Source organism: Haliotis asinina, chromosome 5, assembly GCF_037392515.1.
Source record: "Haliotis asinina isolate JCU_RB_2024 chromosome 5, JCU_Hal_asi_v2, whole genome shotgun sequence".
NCBI lineage: Eukaryota > Metazoa > Mollusca > Gastropoda > Lepetellida > Haliotidae > Haliotis > Haliotis asinina.
This window is the reverse complement of record NC_090284.1, coordinates 36,370,319-36,388,106: the sequence shown is the minus strand read 5'-3', so window position 1 is coordinate 36,388,106 and position 17,788 is coordinate 36,370,319. Positions and strand designations below refer to the sequence as shown.

Genomic DNA, 17,788 nt, shown 5'->3' with positions numbered 1-17,788 from the left:
TGTCGGCTGAATACAACATATAATATATAGCTGTTGCTTTGTGAACAACATACAGATTCTGTTTCAAGAATCGATAGTCGCCAGAATATTCTCAAACCGGAAATAATATCACATTTTAATATTAATTAAATATCATCAAACAATGAAAAAAGATTATTGCATTTGAATAACAACGATGTTTTAATCTCAACCGGAGCACATCTAAATCTCATGTCCAGTCTATCAACTGGATGTTCTGCACTCGTATAGTTCATAAAAAGTAGATATGACGACAGGGAATTGTTTAAACGTTCCATCACTTTTCTGTAATCGTAATTAGGTTGGGAATTACTTTGAACAAGCATACCAACTTTTGTGCACTTTGAATTGACCAAAACGGTTTTGTTTTGTAACGCTGTTGTTTTGTAAATGAAAGGTTATAATGTCGGATATTTGTGAGACAGTTAATATTTAGAAGTTACCCTTATGTTGTCTACGTTATGCCAACGCCATGTTCTTCGTTATGAGGGAATTTGATAACAACTGGACCAGAACACCACCAGTTCTCCTTTACCGAAAGCTGTTAGACAAATATACAACACTGCCGCTCGAGTACATGCACCTCTACATTTATATAGAATCTAGGGCTGATTCACTGATTCACCCTGACCTTAAATCTCACAACAGTATCTTTGAAGGACTGTCTCTGTCAGTCTGCTATTAAGCAGGTAAATGTTTGACGGGTTGTTCTTTTGTATGAACTATAGGATATTTTTATATACCCTTCATGTATGTCTGAGTCCATCAATCTTCCTTGTTTTTTTAACACTGGATAAAAGTGAAGATCGAATTGAGGTTGACAAGGAGTTTAGCTGTCGCGACATCCTGGCAACGCACGCTGAGGTACTTGATTTCGATATCACACCATGCACAGCAACAGTTCCTTTCTTAAACCGTAACGTTAAGTGCATTTTCTACAGAAAACTACGAATCCATGCCAGCAACATAAAACTAACGTGTCATCTCTTTTTCAACACAATCACGATAATTATGTCCGCTGAAACAGTCGTTGTTATTTGCTAGTAAGTTCACTCATTATCGAAAACCAATATTTCAGCAATAGTTATTATTTTTTATAGGAGGAAAGTGTTTTTTGTTTCAAATATGTACAAGCAAACTGATTAACCTTATGTTCAACTTGAAACTATGCAGAGCGTTGTGTTCATCTTGAAAGTGTGCAAGAGAGTTGAGAAGAGGACCGCTAGAAGGTATAACTGCTGCCTTTTCTGGGTATGAAGTAAAGGATGTCTCACAGCAGCCACCTTTCATGGCCCTTCAGACAACCATCCACTGTGGATACCAACAGTCGTATGGGAGGAACGTTTTTCTTCTGATTAATTGTACACTTGTATCTTCAATTTTCCTTCTGTTGAAATGAAACATTCGTACCTTCAACTGATACATCATCCTGAATCAGAGTTTCCTTCCGTTCAATTGAAACATTCGTGTAGTCACTTGGTACATCATCCTGAATCAGGTTTTCCTTCTGTTCAAGTGAAACATTCGTCTCTTTACCTGATACATCATTCTGAATCAGATTTTCCTTCTGTGAAACATTCCTGTGTTTACTTGGCACATTACATTCAATCCCTTGTTTTGTTGTCTGCTCAAGTGAAACATTCGTTTGTTGAAGTAAATTTGCGTCACGTAATATTACTACGCAAATTCGGAAAATATAAACGGACACAGAATATTTCCTGTTTACAGTATGTAGACATTTCATAGTTTTCCTATATGAATCATAATTCGCACGCACGCCCTAGTGTATGTCGTCTGCATCATTACACTTAACGACGAAAACAATGATTCTGTTGAAAGCTACGACAACTTATTAAAAACAAAAATGCAAATATTACAATTATAGGAGCAATGTTAGACTATTACCTTCTTCGAGGAATGTATCCATCAATATCCACAAAAACAAGTGATATATAAATTCATTTGCAGATTTCCCAAGTGATGTGTCTTTTAACAGTCTAATATACGAAAACGTGATGTATCGTTTCAGGTTTTTCACATTGCTGCATAGTTTCATTGGTTACCCAAGATAGCACACCTGGCAACTAATTGCATAACGTGCGTCATTCTTTTTAAAAAGTTATTTAGTTAGCCAATAATGAGCAATCAATCAATGTATTGGCGGTTAATCCTTTGAAAGAAGGGTGTTGTTTTACATAGACACAGACACGACAGAGTGTATTCAGTATAGATTATTAAATGTACATACATAAACACTACCTTTTGACAAATCCCCCATTTAAATCCCCATAAAACTAATTAATCAATCAGCGTGTTATCGGTTAATCCTTTGATCGATCAAGACGAAAGAAATGCCTAATGGGGGCCTTTGTCGGGTAATCTAAGTGGCGTTACCACTAATTATACCTGTTATAAATTCATTAACTGAGCATCAAGTGAATGATGACAAATAACGTGTAGGTTTATACCACCTAACACGGATTACAACCTAGAGACACCAAGTGAATTTGACAGAATCGTCTACGAAAACAAGGGTTGTAGCTCGAAAACTAGCTAAAGCAGGAGACAAACTAAATGATAATAGATTGTAAGAACATAAAGCTTTCATTTTTCTTAACAGCTTTCGCGATTTCAGGTTTGTACAAACCTGTAAACGAAATAGTTTAACCCCTGAAATGTAGATGAATACTGCACAGACCCTCATTTCTATACCCACTATTACGTCACGGAGACGCGCCGCTCTGATTGGTTGAAATTTCGTTTGCGGCTGAGAATTGTGCACTGTTGACAAAAAGGTCGATTTAAGGTAATTAAATCGAACCAACGGGGTTTCATTTATAACGATGTCAGCAAGTGATTTTGCATTTGTACCCTATTAGAGTATATGTGACCTTTAATGCACGCATAGGCAATGTACGATTATTCAAAACAAGATTTAATCCGTAAATATACAATCTACGACCATTCTGCAATTCTGAATAAAACAGATGTACAATCTACGATTACGTAAAAGCAAATTCTGAAGAAAACAGATGTACAATCTACGATTACGTAAAACCAGATCTAAATCCACAACCTACAATGCACGATGACTGGAAGATGCATCCACACCATGACTTGTATCTAAAAAAACGCGTCAGGTGTTTGAAGTTATATTGTTGCTGTTTTTTAGAATATCGCAAAACTGGGAGTATATCATATGTACTTTGTAAATCACCTAGGTGTCAGTATTGTGGTTTCAAATGAATATTCCTTTAACTTAAAATTCATCCATATCGAGAGATTTAATTCATACAAAAGGTATGATCCTACATTGTCTTTCAAGGATGCATGTCGCATCACAACACATCTTTAGAACTAGTTTGCACAAGGAAAGGATGAACAAACAAACCCACCACTAAACACGATGGGCTAAAACACTTGTGTCCACCATAGCACCATATCTTGATGATGACATGCATACAGTGATAGATGTTGTTTGGGTGTTCCAGTGGTGTAGTGGTGGATGTAGTTGTGTCGTAATTAGTTGGGGCTGTGTTGCATCCCATATTGTGTCGGTGGCTGTGGTGTCTATATGTAGTGGTGCATGTGGTAGTGGTGTCCCATGCATTGGTGGATGTTTTGGTGTCCCATGTAATGCCGGTGGTGGTTCGCCATGTATTGGTGAATGTGATGGTGGTGTCTCATGTACATGTATGGTGGTGTAAGATGTTTAGATGATTTCTCACTTTAAACAAAAAGTAAACCAGACATAGTGAAATTAATATTTCGAATCCACGTAATTTTATCTTGCCAATTGAAAATTTATGTCTTAGAATTTTATTTAACTGAGGATAAAAGTTGTTTAACAAATGATCATGGATTCAAATAGTCATTACTGGTTTGTATTGCAAGGGGGTAAGCGCAGCAGTTAGAACAGTGAAACAAGAGCACGAGCGGTAACGAGCGTTAACTTAGACCAACCCAACCTCTTCTCGGCGTTTTATTTAATGTGCATATACCCCTTGTAATACAAACAAAGAAAGTGATTTAAAATTATGATCGTTTGTTAAACAACGTTCATCGTAAGCTGAATAAAATTCTGAGAATTGAATGTTCAATTGGCAAGGTAATATAAGAATTTGCAATCTTAATTTCACCTTATTCGATGTTTTTTTAAAGAGACATTCAACAGTACGTTTTCACGGCAAACAGACTGCAATCGCAGAATAACACGAGTGAGTCACGAATGCGATGAGCAGTGATAAGCACATCACAATTTACAACATTCCCACCCACGGACGACAGTTTGTTGTAATTCATTTGTATTGAATGACCCATACACCTATGTCACTCCGGGTTTAACTTGCAATTTTGAATTTACTATGCGTCATACCTATATTCTAGTATATGGGACAGACAGTCTTGAAATCCTGTAGAGGTAGGACGACTTCAAGGATTCTTCGGAAGGGCGACAGAGGACCAGACAGGTAGGTGTTTCCAAATCTATTTGGAAGAAAATATGCGTCTTTGTGAATGTTTGTTTAATATTCAGTGCACACTCATTCTCTCATACTACACAACCAGTTAGGTATAGATTTGAAAGGTTGATACTGGTTTCTGCATGTAAACGGAGTGGTAGTGTAGACTAGTGTTGGCACGCCATGTTCAGTGCCTGTGTTCGAGTTCCCACTTAAATACTATGCCTCGCGCCCATTTCTGAGGCCCGTCGTTTAAATATTGCCAAAGAGGCATAAAACCACACTTACCAATCTACACACGCCAGGAATGTGATTAGTGATGCTTATGCATGACTCATTTCTTTCAGGCGCAGGAACCCTGGCACATTCTGGATTTGGTGTTGTGTCCCTCTAAACCCTTCCACCTGGACTTAGTACACTGGCTTTCCGAGGGACCGATAGGATGAGCTTTTGTCTCATGGTGGCTCCACAGTACGTCTGCTCTCCGCGTAGCCCCCCGCCGAGCGTGCATGGAGTAGGTTCGGTGCTAGGGCCTGACTGTACAGTCAGGGTGGTTGTTACAGCAACCCAGCTAGTTTAGGGTTGGCACACTCTGTGGCCCCAGTCTTTTCAGCATCCCCAGTAGTCCCAATGCTGACTGCACTTGACTGGTAGATTTAGGTGGTAGTGTAGATAGGGCCCCCTTCGTGCATGCCCTGTACGATGCTATCTATAGATAGTATAACTTAGTGTTAACCCACCATTCCGTCCTTCAGTAAGTAGCTCGAGACAAAGCAAATCCCGGATGGTCACTTTGAAAGTCAGTGTGCTGGCCGACTGCTGGTAAAGTATTTCAATATTTCAGTTTAATATTTAGATTAAATTTTGTTTTTCACGCCCCGACATATTTCTTTTGCATTTATATCTATTGGGATCGTCGAATAACCGAATGGTTAAAGCGTTCGCTCACGACCCTCCAAACAACCATAATTCATTTTCCCATATGGGAATGATGTGTGAAGCATATTTGTTGTTTCTCACCGTGATATAGCTGGAATATTGGTAAAAGCGGTGTGAAAACAGCACTCATGCAGTCTTAATATGTGTGGGAAATATAATTGATGAAGAATACTATTTACCTTTATTAGCAGAACCGTCGGAAGCAACTTCTTTTTATTGCAAACGATCTTTGAAAGAAAACATAAAATGCCTCCTTGTTAACAATAACGTCTACTGCCAAGTCACAACTTGATTTTTATGTTTTGAGCTTTGTTCTCGTGCAGGCATGTGTTTTGTTTTAATACACACAGTACCATTATTATCCGGGGTAATGATATGCCTGCCTGCTTTGCAGTGGTGTCTGTACAGGAGACACGACATTAAATGAAATGTTCCCACCAACATCCAACAGTCTAGAATATCACATTGAGCAAGTAAACTACCAAATGCATGTTTGGAAACAGTATCTGCAGCCAGTCATATTCCTTCACCTGTTGGCCCTGGTTGAAGCATTTGTAATGGTCAGCTTATCCTTTTTCTGATGTCGAGAGATCCTGCTCCCCTTGGATTGGTTGAACTGACGTCGAGTAAATGCAAAAGCACAGCATGCCAGCAAACAGATCTATGTCAATGCATGAACTGATTTATTGTGCACAGAGACATGTCTTTTTGTATGACAGGTGATTGTTGCCCGAACAGCTTTAGCTTGTAGATGACTCCAATTCTGACATGATGCAATATATGATATGAAAGAAAGTTAAGAGGAGAGTTAATTGTAAGCTTCTGATTGTATCAAAAGTGATTAAGAGTTATCTGACAGACAACTTTGAATAGCTACAAGGCCGAAGTTATCATTTCTCAATTAAGGGAGCACTTTCAGCATTAAAAGAGTGTTATATCAATACATTTAGGCATATAAAGTTACCTGTAAAAAGATTATAGGAGGCAGCTGTACCCCCTGCTTCCTTGACCCTGTACAGCCAGAGCTTAGACGCAGTTATCGGCCTTGAAGCATAGATTTCTAACACTTTAGATGATGTTATTTCAACAAATATTTTAGGCAAATGACGCTTTTATAAACAATACCATTGAGGTTTGTTCTTTTCGATACTGTATAAGACATTTGACATCAAATGAAGTGTTTGTTTACATATCAGTACAAACTTAGTGCTCTGCTATGTATAAGTAGTAAAACTACAATGGCGGCCATCTTGACAGCCATTTTGAATTCTGGGTAATATGAAATAATTTCATATAACATGCTGTCACTCTAGAAGTTAACAGGAAACAAAAACAACTGATTCTAGTTACAAGAATACTGTAAACTTTCAATAAATAGATCACCACCACACATTTCCTTGAAAAGTCGGAGAATCTCTATTGTCTCAAACAATAAGCTGTAAAACATTATATTACCAGGACATGACCATACGAAATTACTTGTTGTGTGCCCAAGCCATCACTCTAGAATAGACATGTGTCAAAAAACATCAAAGGTGTCTGTTGCGCAGTGGAATTGTGAAACAAATTTTCTAAGTACTAAATATGAAAAAAAGAAATGTGCTCACTCCACCAAATGGTAACCAAACAATGATATTGCCACTCCGACCACCAAACTAAGAATTGACACCTTTTCCCACTGTCCACCAAACTAAGTAAACTAGATAAGTTATCTGAATTGACACAACTGTTTCGAACTATGAACAATGCCCGAATATGGCAACTATTTTTCTTAATTCACAACAGTGCAGACCCATACTCTATTTTTCGACCCTACAACTTGCCGTCCAAAGCGCATATATACGACCCTGCACATGCAAAAAACTTAAAATGCACGAGACGTGACATTTGGGTTTTGATGCGATGTTCATGTTTCTTGAAAAGGTGTGTTTTGGCTATTGTTTTGCACATATCAAATTTATGAACTAATGTAACCGACATTTTCTTCATTCTCTTCAGAACAGTATCAACACTGAAAACTAGGTTTTAATATAGACTAATAAGCACTATACACCTACATGTCTAAGACTCTTTCTAACGCTTTTTCTAGGCGACACCTGGTACCATTGTCCTGTGGACATTATTGCCTGGAAATGGGGCAATGAGAGGGGAAGGAAGACGTATAAACTTTAATCACCTACGTTCACTAACAATAGTGTATGGTTTCTAACTATCTTGCTTGGCGGCAGGTGAAAAAAAAACATGCAATGAGATTAAAAAATGTATTGAATAAAGCAGTTTTGATTTAATCAAGTGACTGCGCCCCCTCTTCCCTTAAATAACAAACAAAAACAAAACAACAACACAAAACAAAAACAACAAAAACAATTTATGGACACAAGCAAAAACAAACACAAAAAACAAAACAAACAAACAACAAACAAACAAAACAAAAAATACAACCCCAGACAATGCACAAACATTGAGTCTTATCCTGTACCAGAACATATTCTACTGGAACAAGGCAAAAGGCGATGAAGACTAAATGAAAATCAACAATCTGTAAATGATGCATATGGCTTCGAGTCAGCGTTTACCACCATGAGAATCAAGCACAGTTCGTGAATACATGTCTGATCTTTAAGACAGCATGTTGTATTATCACAACTGTTTTTTTCCAACAAACTATTCGTCTTCAGAGCATTACCCCACTCTCGTGGCACTGTATGTACGCGAGAGAATGCGAAAGGTCAAACAGTTTGATCACAACTACTTAGTTTGATGTACTAGGAGAAAAGCCCGAGGAGACATTTACTTCATCTCGGGGTGTGATTGGTTTTTTTTAAAAGACATGACGATGCCCGCTACACTGTTACCACGTAACGAAATAGATCCAGTGCTCGTGCCCGGTTAATAGAGAAAAAATGAATTCAATTCCAATACCTCCTCTGCATGTTAACAACATAAACTTGATAATGTGAAGTAAATGTGATTATACAGAATTACCTCCGTTCTTTAAGAACAACAAACACATAGATGCACACCCGCATGGTGCCGTGCTAGAAAAGATTATCTTAAGGGCGTTTCTTGGGCTTCCTTCCAGCCCAACACTGAAATAGTTATTCAGGATGATGTATCAGGTGAAGAGACGTCTGTTTCACTTGAACAGAAGGAGAACCTCATTCAGGATAATGTATCAGGTGAAGAGACGAATGTTTCACTTGAACTGCAGAAAGACATGATTCAGGATGATGTATCAGGTGAAGAGACGAATGTCTCACTTCAACAGACAAAAAACACTAGATTCAAGGTGATGCACCAAGTGACAAAAAGAATGTTTGACTTGAAGAGATGGAAAACCAGACAAAATAACGTGATTCAAGTCCATGTGCAAAGTGACGACGCGAATGTTTCACTTGAACGGAAGGAAAATCTGATTCAGGATGATGCATCAGGTGAAGAGACGAATGTTTCACTTGAAAAGGCAAAAACACGAGTTTGAAGGTGATGTGCGAAGTGATCACACGAATGGTTCACTTCAACAGATGGAAAACCTGATTCAGGATGATGTATCAGGTGAAAGAAGGAATGTTTCACGTGAACAGAAGGAAAACCTCATTCAGGATGAAGTGTCAGGTGACGACACGAATGTTTCACTTGAACTGAAGGAAGATGTGATTCACGATTATGTATCAGGTGAAGGTACGGATGTGTCACTTGAAAACCTGATTGAGGATAATGTATTATGTGAAGAGAGGAATGTTTCACTTGAACAGAAGGAAACACCTTATTCAGGATGATGTATCAGGTGAAGAGACGAATGTGTGATTGAACTGAAGAAAAACGTGATTCAGGAGCATGTATCAGGTGAAGAGACGAATATTTCACTTGAACACAAGGAGAACCTGATTCAAGATAATGTATCAGGTGACGAGACGAATGTTTCACTTGAACAGAAGGAAATCCTGATTCAGGATAATGTATCAGCTAAAGAGATGAATGTTTCACTTGAACTGAACAAAGACGTGATCCGGGAAGATATATCAGGTGAAGAGACGAATATTTCACTTGAAGAGAAGGAAAACCTCATTGAGGATGATGTATCAGGTGAAGAGACGAATGTTTCACTTGAACAGAAGGAAAACCTGATTGAGGATAATGTATTATGTGATGAGACGAATGTTTCACTTGAACTGAACAAAGACGTGATTAATGATGATGATGAAGAAAGACGTGATTCAGAATGATGTATCAGGTGAAGAGGCGAATATTTCACTTGAAGAGAAGGAAAACCTCATTGAGGATGATGTATGAGGTGAAGGTACGAATGTTTCATTTGCACAGAAAGAAAAAGTGATTGAAAATGATATATCATGTGAAGAGACGAATGTTTCACTTGAACTGAACAAAGACTTGATTCAGGATGATGTATCAGGTGGAGAGACGAATATTTCACCTGAACAGAATGAAATCCTGATTCAGGATAACGTATCAGGTGATGAGATTAATGTCTCACTTCATCAGAAGGAAAACCTGATTTAGGATGATGTGAAAGGTGAGAAGATGAATGTTTCACTTGAAGAGAAGGAAAACTTCATACAGGATGATGTATCAGGCAAAGGGACGAATGTTTCAGTTGAGCTGAAGAAAGACGTAATTCAGGATGATGTATCAAGCGAAGAGACGAATGATTCACTTGAACTGAAGAAAGACGTGGTTCAGGATGATGTATCAGGTGTAGAGACGAATCGTTCACTTGAAGAGAAGGAAAACTTTATTGAGGATGATCTATGAGGTGAAGAGACGAGTGTTTCACTTGAACAGAAGGAAAACCTGATTCAGGATGATGTATGAATTGAGGAGACGCATGTTTCACTTGAACAGAGGGAAAATCTGATGTATGATAACCTATAAGGCGAAGAGACGAATGTTTAACTTGAAGTGAAGAAAGACATAATTCAGGATGATGTATCAGGTGAGGAGACGAATGGTTCACTTCATCAGAAGGAAAACCTGATTGAGAATGGAATGGTAGGTGACGAGACGAATGTTGTGATGTACTCATGTATTCCGGTGGTGGTGCCCCATGCATTTGTGGATGTTGTGGTGTACTCATGTATGCCAGTGGTGGTGCGCCATGCATTGGTGGATGTTGTGGTGTGCTGATGTATACCAGTGGCGGTTCGCCATGTATTGGTGGATATGATGATACCATCTCATGTATGAGGGTGGTGGTACCCCATGAATTAGTGGATGTGATAGTGGTGTCTCATGTATGCCGGTAGCAGTGCGCCATGCATTGGAGGATGTTTTGGTGTACTCATGTATAGCAGTGGTGGTGCCCCATGCCGGTGGCGGTGTGCCATCCGTTGGTGGATGTGATGGTGGTGGCTCATGTATTCCGGTGGTGGTGTCCTATACATTGGAGGATGTTTTGGTGTATTCATGTATGCCGGTGGTGGTGCGTCATGTATGGGTGAAATTTTGGTGTACTCATGTATGCCGGTGCCGGTGCACCATGCATTGGTGGATCTTGTGGTGTACTCCTGTATATCGGTGGTGGTGCCCTATGTCGGTGGTGGTGTGCCACCCATTGGTGGATGTGATGGTTATGTCTCATGTAATTCGGTGGTGGTGCCCTATACATGGGTGGATATTGTGGTGTACTCATGTATGCCGGTGGCGGTGCGCCATACATTAGTGGATGTTGTGGCGTACTCATGTATGTCGGTGGTGGTGTCCCATGCATTGGTGGATGTTATGGTGTGCTCATGTATGCCGGTGACTGTGCACTATGCATTGGATGGATGTTGTGTTGTACTCATGTATAAGGGTGGTGGTGCCCCATTCATTGGTGAATGTTGTTGTGTACTCACGTGGTGGTGCCCTATGCATTGGTGGAAGTTTTGGTGTACTCATGTATGCCGGTGGCGATGCGCCATCCATTGGTGGATGTGATGGTTATGTCTCCTGTACGAATGTGGTGGCGCCCCATGCATTGGTGGATGTTGCGGTGTACTCATGTATGCCGGTGGAGGTGGGCCATGCATTGGTGGATATTGTGGTTTACTCATTTATGCCGGTGGCGGTGCACCATGCATTGCTGGACGTGATGGTGGTGGCTTATGTATGCCTGTAGTGGTGCCCCATAAATTGGTGGATGCGATAGTGGTGGCTCATGTGTGCCGGTGGTGGTTCAACATGCATTAGTGGAAGTTGTGGTGTACTCATGTATGCCGGTGGCGGTGCACCATGCATTTGTGGATGTTGTTATGTGCTCATGTATGTCGGTAGTGGTGGTGCCCCATGCACTGGTAGATGTGATGATGGTGTCTTATGCATGAAGGTGGCGGTGCCCCATGTATTGGTGGATGTTGTGGTGTACTCATGTATGCCTCTGGCGGTGCCCTATGCATTGGTTGATGTTGTAGTGTACTCAGGTATGCCGGTGGCGGTGCGAAATGCATTGGTGGATGTGATGGTGGTGTCTGATGCATGAGTGTGGCGGTGCCCCATGCATTGGTCGATGTTGTGGTGTAGTCATGTATACCGGTGGTGGTGTCCCATGTATTGGTGGATATTGTGGTATACTCATGTATGCCGCTGTGCAGTGCATTGGTTGATGAGATGCTGGTGTCTCATGTATACTGATAGTGGTGAACAATGCATTGCTGGATGTTGTGGTGTACTCATGTAAGTCAGTGGTGGTGCCAAATGCATTGGTGGATAGTGTGGTGTAGTCATATATGCCGGTAGCGGTGCGCCCTGCATTGGTGAATGTTGTGGTGTACTCATGTATGCCGGTGGTGGTGCCCCATGCATTGCTGGATCATGTTGTTTGCTCATGTATGCCGGTGCACGATGGATTGGTGGATGTTGTGGTGTACTCATGTATGATGGTGGTGGTGCCGCATGCATTGGTGGATGTCGTAGTGTACCCATGTATGTCGATGGCGGTGTGCCATGCTTTGGTGGATGTGATGAAGGGGTATCATATATGAGGGTGGTGCTGCCCCATGCAATTGTGGATGTTGTGGTGTGCTCATGTATGCCGGTGGCGGTGCGCCATGGATGGGTGGATGTCATGATGGCGTCTCATGTATGAGGTGGTGGTGCCCCATACATTGGTGGATGCTGTGGTGTGCTGATGTATGCCTATGGCGTGCTCCATGCATTGGTGAATGTGATGGTGGTGTCTCATATATGCCAGTGGTGGTGCACCATGCATTGGTGGATGTTTGGTGTCCCATGTAATACCGGTGGTAGTGCACCATGTATTAGTGGATATTGTGGTGGCTCATGTATGCCGGTAGTGGTGCCCCATGTGTTGGTGGATTCTGTGGTGTACTCATGTATGCCGGTAGAGGTGCACCATGCATTGGTGGATGTTGTGGTGTACTTATGTATGATGGTGGTGGTGCCCCATGCATTGGTGGATGCTGTGGTGTACTCATGTATGATGATGGTGGTGCCCCATGCATTGGTGGATGTTGTGGTGTACTCATGTATGCCGGTAGTGATGGGCCATGGATTGGTGGATGTTGTGGTGTACCCATATAGACCAGTGGTGCTGCCACATGCATCGGTGGATATTGTGGTGTAGTCATATATGCCGGTAGTGGTGCGCCCTGCATTTGTGGATGTTGTGTTGTACTCATGTATGCCGGTGGTAGTGCACCATGCATTGCTGGGTGTGATGGTGGTGGTTCATGTATGCCGGTGTTGGTGCCCCATGCATTGGTGGATGTTGTGGTTTGCCCATGTATGCTGGTCTCTGTGCCCCATGCATTGGTGGATGTTGTGGTGTACTCATGTATGCCAGTGGTGGTGCACCATTCATTGGTGGATGCTGTGGTGTACTCATGTATGTCGGTGGCGGTGCGCCATGCATGGGTGGATGTGATATTGGGGTATCATGTATGAGGCTGGCGGTGCCCCATGCATTGGAGGATGTTGTTGTGTCCCATGTAATGCCAGTGGTGGTGGACCATACATTGGTGGGTGTTGTGGTGTTCTCATGTATGCCGGTGGCGGTGCCACATGCACTGGTGGATGTTGTGGTGTACTCATGTATGCCGATGGTTTGCCCAATGAATTGGTGGATGTTGTGGTGTACTTATGTATGCCTGTGGTTTGGCATCATGCATTGGTGGATGTCGTGGTGTCTCATGTATATCGGTGGTTGTGCTGTATGCATTAGTGGAAGTTGTGGTGTACACATGTATACTGGTGGCGGTGCGCCCTGCATTGGTGGATGTTGTGGTGTACTCATGTATGGCGGTAGTGCTGGGCTATGCATTGGTGGATGTTGTGTTGTACTCATGTAAGCCGGTAGTGATGCCACATGCATTGGTGGATGTGATGGTGGTGTCTGATATATGACGGTGGTGGTGCCCCATGCATTAGTAGATGTAATGGTGGTGCCTTATGCATGAAGGTGGCGGTGCCCCATTCATTGCTTGATGTTGTTGTGTGCTCATGTATGCCGGTAGTGGTGGGCTATGCATTGGTGGATGTTGTGTTGTACTGATGTAAGCCAGTGGTAGTGAACCATGCATTGGTGAATGTGATGGTGGTGTCTGATGCATGAGGGTGGCGGTGCCCCATGGATTGGTGGATGTTGTTGTGTCCCATGTAACGCCGGTGATAGCGCGCCATGCATTGGTGAATGTGATGGTGGTGTCTGGTATATGCCGCTGGTGGTGTAACATGCATTGGTAGATGCTTTGGTGTCTCATTTAATACTGGTGGTGGTGCACCATGCATTGGTGTATGTTGTGGTGTACTCATGTATGATCGTGGTGCCCCATGGATTGGTGTATGCTGTGGTGTACTCATGTATGTCGGTGGCAGTGTCCCATGCATTGGTGGATGTGATGGTGGGGTATCATGCATGAGGGTGGTGGTGCCCCATGCATTGGTGGATGTTGTGGTGTAGTCATATATGCAGGTCTGGATGCTCCATGGATTGGTGGAGGCTGTGGTGTACTCATGTATGCCTGTGGCGGTGCGCCATGCATTGATGGATGTTGTTGTGTCTAATGTAACGCCGGTGGTAGTGCACCATGCATTGGTGGATGTGATGGTGGGCTATCATGTATGAGGGTGGTGGTGCCCCATGCATTGGTTGATGTTGTGGTGTAGTCATATATGCCGGTGGGGATGCCCCATGCATTTGTGGATATTGTGCTGTAGTCATGTATGCCGTTGGCGGTACGCCATGCATTGGTGGATGGTGTGGTGTTCCATGTAACGCCGGTGGTGGTGCCCCATGCATTGGTGTTTGTTGTGGTGAAGTCATATATGGCGGTGGGGATGGCCCATGCATTGGTGGATGTTGTGTTGTACTCATGTATGGCGGTGGCGATGTGCGATGCATTGGAGGATGTTGTGGTGTCCAATGTAATGCCAGTGGTGGTGCATCATGCATTGTTGGATGTTGTGGTGTGGTCATGTGTACCAGTGGCGGTGTACTATCCACCAGTGGATGTGATGGTGGTGTCTCATGTATACCTGTAGTGGTGCCCCATGCATTGGTGGATGTTGTGGTATGCTCATGTATGAAGCTGCTGGTGCCCCATGCATTGGTGGATGTTGTGGTGTACTCATGTATTCCGGTGGTGGTACCCTATGCATTGGTGGATAATCTGGTGTACTGATGTATGCCGGTGGTAGAGCACCATGCATTTGTGGATGTTGTTGTTTGCTCATGTATGCCGGTGGCGGTGCCCCATGCATTGGTGAATGTTGTTGTGTCCCACTTAACGACGGTGGTAGTGTGCCATGCATTTGTGGATGTTGCGGTGTACTCATGTATGACAGTGGCGGTGCCCTATGCATTGGTGAATGTTGTGGTGTACTCATGTGTTCCGGTGGTGATGTCCCATGGATTGGTGGGTGTTGTGGTGTACTGATGTATGCCGGTGGTGGTGCACCATGCATTTGTGGATGTTGTTGTGTGCTTATGTATGCTGGTGGCGGTGCACCATGCAATGGTGTATCTTGTGGTGTACTCATGTATGCTGGTGGTGGTGTGAAATGCAGTGGTGGATGTGATGGTGGTGGCTTACGTATGTCGGTCGTGGTGCGCCATGCATTGGTGGATGTTGTGGTTTACTCATGTATGCATTTGACGGTGCCCCATGCATTGGTGTATGTTGTGGTGTAGTCATGTATGCCGTTAGCGGTAACCCCATGCATTGGTGGATATTCTAGTGTACTCATGTATGCTGGTGGTGGTGTGAAATGCAGTGGTGGATGTGATGGTGGTGGCTTACGTATGCCGGTAGCGTTGCACCCATGCATTTGTGGATGTTGTGGTGTGCTCATGTATGCTGATGGTGGTAGACCATGCATTAATTAATGTTGTGGTGTACTCATGTAAGACCGGTGGTGGTGCACCATGTATTGGTGGATGTTGTGGTGTCCCATGTAATGCTGGTGGCAGTGCACCATGCAATGGTGTATCTTGTGGTGTACTCATGTATGCCGTTAGCTGTGGCCCATGCATTTGTGGATATTCCGGTGTACTCATGTATGCTGGTGGTGGTGATAAATGCATTGGTGGATGTGATGGTGGTGGCTCATGTATGCCGGTGGTCATGCACCATGCATTGGTAGTTGTGATAGTGGTGTATGATGCATGAGGTTGGTGGTATGCCATGCATTGGTGGATGTTGTGGTGTACTCATATATGCCGGTGGTCGAGGTGTGCCATACATTTGTGGATGTTGTGGTCTGCTCATGTTTGCCAGTGGTGGTGCGCCATGCGTTGGTGTATGAGATGGTGGTGACCCATGAATTCGTGGTTGTTGTGGAGTACTTATGTATGCTGGTCTTCTTGTGCCATGCATTGGTGGTTGTAATGGTGGTGGCTCATGTATGCCGGTGGTGGTGCGCCATGCAGTAGTGGTTGTGATGGTGGTGCCTCAGTTGGCCGGTGGTAGTGCGCTATGCATTGGTGGATGTTGTGGTGTACTCACGTATATCTGTGGTGGTGCACCATGCATTGGTGGATGTGATGGTGGTGTCTCATGTATGATTGTGGTGGTACTCCATGCATTGGTGGATGTTGTGGTGTACTCATGTATGCCGGTGGTGGTAAACCATGCATTGGTGGATGTGATGGTGGTGTCTCATGTATGATTGTGGTGGTACTCCATGCATTGGTGGATGTTGTGGTGTGCTCATGTATGCCGGTGGCAGTGCACTATGCATTGGTGGATGTTGTGGTGTACTCACGTATATCTGTGGTGGTGCACCATGCATTGGTGGATGTGATGGTGGTGTCTCATGTATAATTGTGGTGGTACTCCATGCATTGGTGGATGTTGTGGTGTACTCATGTATGCCGGTGGTGGTAAGCCATGCATTAGTGGATGTGATGGTGGTGGCTCATGTATACCGAAAGTGGTGCGCCATGCATTGGTGGATGGTGTGGTGTGCTCATGTATGCCGGTGGTGGTAAGCAATGCATTGGTGGATGTGATGGTGGTGTCTCATATATGATTGTGGTGGTACTCCATGCATTGGTGGGTGTTGTGGTTTTAGTTAATGTGCACCCCAAACCCCCAGTAATACAAACAAAGAAAGTGATTTGAAATTATGATCGTTTGTTTAACAACTTTCATCTTAAGTTGAATAAAATTCTGAGAATTAAATGTTCAATTGGCAAGGTATAAAATTATAAGAAATTTGCCATCGTCATTTCATTTTATTGCATTTACGTTTTTGTTTAAAGAGACGTTCATCGGTACGCTTTCACGGCAAACGGACTGTAATCGCAGAATAACACGAGTGAGTCACGAAAGCGATGAGCAGTGATAAGCACATCACAATTTACCACATTCCCACCCACGGACGACAGTTTGTTTTAATTCATTTCCATTGAATGTTCCATACACCTATGTCACTTTGGGTTTAACTTGTAATTATAAATGTACGATGGGTTATACCTGTATTGTATTAGCCGTTGATTATGTTTTAGCTGTATTGTCTTACATAAATAAATCTGTAATTAATGACAGAAAATTTTGTTTCGTTTTGTTTGAATAATGAATATTACCAGGTCTTACTTGGCTCACGCTAAATAAGAAAACATGCCTCTGTGCAAACACTTGTGATTGAGGTGCTTTCAATAGCTCTAATCCTTTGTTTCTGGTTCGGCGACTGGGATTAGGTTGCGTAAGCGAGCGACCCGAAGCGAGCGACTGAAGCCCGCTTGGAGTTTGAGCACCCACCTATAGTGATGTGAAATATTCGTCGTGGGGACAGAAAGTCTTGACATCCTGTAGAGGTAGGACGACTTCAAGGATTCTTCGGAAGGGCGACAGTGGACCAGACAGGTAGGTGTTTCCATATCTATTTGGAAGAAATTATGCATCTTCATGGAT

General features: G+C 42.8%; 1 long non-coding RNA gene across 1 annotated transcript; it reads left to right on the top strand.

Annotated features, from left to right (window-relative positions):
• The first annotated feature begins 8,544 nt into the window (after positions 1-8,544).
• On the top strand, positions 8,545-17,714 carry LOC137284330 (uncharacterized). The gene is made up of 3 exons (XR_010956892.1): positions 8,545-10,427; positions 17,137-17,192; positions 17,575-17,714. It is a non-coding gene; the product is annotated as an uncharacterized lncRNA (long non-coding RNA).
• Positions 17,715-17,788: the final 74 nt, after the last annotated feature.